Source organism: Schistocerca gregaria, chromosome 10, assembly GCF_023897955.1.
Source record: "Schistocerca gregaria isolate iqSchGreg1 chromosome 10, iqSchGreg1.2, whole genome shotgun sequence".
NCBI lineage: Eukaryota > Metazoa > Arthropoda > Insecta > Orthoptera > Acrididae > Schistocerca > Schistocerca gregaria.
Window position 1 is genome coordinate 200,329,744 of NC_064929.1, and position 1,689 is coordinate 200,331,432.

The following is a 1,689-nucleotide window of genomic DNA, read 5'->3' on the forward strand; positions in this document are numbered from 1 at the left end:
TTCTGGACAACACTTTTCAGGAGTCGGACAAGATATTACTTACCTCCACATACATCTTCCGTATTGACCACGAGAAGAAAACTCGAGAAATTACAACCAATACAGAGGCTTACCGACAATCATTCATCCCACGCACTCTTCGCGAGTGGAACAGGGTTGGAGGGATCAGACAGTGGTACCGAAAGTACCCTCGGCTACACACCATTAGTTGGCTTGGAGATGTAGATGTAGATGTGAACCTGTAAACAAGTATCTCGAAAACAGCGAAACTGGTCGAATGCCACGTGCTACTGTCGTGAGCATCTACGGAAAGAGGTAAAGGGCAGGGTAACTACCAGTAGCCGCTGAATGGTTGGACGTCCACGACTCTTCACAGAACGTGGGGTTCGGAGGCTTGTCTGCTCTGAAAGTAGGACAGATGGTGATCGCTGACATCTCCGCCGAAAAAGCACGGTGCTGGTGCACGCACAAGTGTATCGGAGCACGCCGTTCATCGCAACGTCGAGCTCGTCAACAGACGACCCCTAGATGTTCACATGTTGACACAACGACATCGTCAGTTGCGACTGCAGTGATCACGGGACCTCCGGCATTCGACCGTCGATCAATGGAAACGAGTCGGCTCTTCTGGTGAATCACATTTCTGCTACACTAGGTGGATGGTCCTCTCCACGAAGGCCCAGGACCCAGGGTAGAGTGGCGGATCACATGGTGGGCACCCCCTCCCCCGACCCCCCCCCCCCCCCCCTGAGGAGCAGCTCGCTTTGCCACCATCACCACCCTCGCCAGTCAGCCCGCACGCTATTCGTTCGTTTCTTTCGTCAGTCGGTTCGACTGAATCGAGTTATCGAGTAGTTCCAATTTCCTATGTAGCATGCGCGTCCGCGTCTGGCTCTTAGACAGCTAACAAATATCTACGAGAAAAGTCGTAGTCTAGTGATCTCGATACGTTATTCTGTTTGGCATTTGTTCGAGAAAAGTCGCGAATATTCTAGTGTTTTCTTGTATAGAAAACCTTCGATATGTAGCGTTATAAATACGGTCTATTCGCCGAATAGGAAGCTACAGTTTTCGTTCAGAAGCAGGAATATAAAGAATAAGTAAAACATCCTAGTTGTAGCAATTGCAAATGTGAAGATAAGTCAAGAGTGAGAGTGATCACTTGATTGTGAAGTATTAATAATAGTAATTCACAGTAATTTCAGGGTAAAAATATTGTTACGATACTCGTAACAATATTTCTACTAATAACACAACAACAGTTTCTATTGATGCTTATATCTCCGGTAATGGTGACGTTCGAGAAGATTCCTAAAAACGCGTTGTTACTATATAGGCCCCTTATCGAATGCAACAGAATGAAACGGAGTCGACAAGAAAAGTTCCACACACATAAACTGCTGGATGACGTCATCATTGGAAGCTCGCCCTTATATTATACGTCGTAAGGCACATATTGGCTTGTCGCTTTCACAGTACGTATTTGTTCACACTCCATAAAAGTCTGGAAACGAACATTCTGGCAGCTAATGTCGAAACAACCGAGCCACATACATATGGCAAGCAGAGTTGCTGCGAGGTAGTCAGTTTGAAAGTTACAATCGTCGCCATAATTTGGAAGTGATAAATAGTGAACAATTGCGATTTTTTGCTATTGCCGCGCACTTCAGTCAGTGTTGTGCTTTGTGA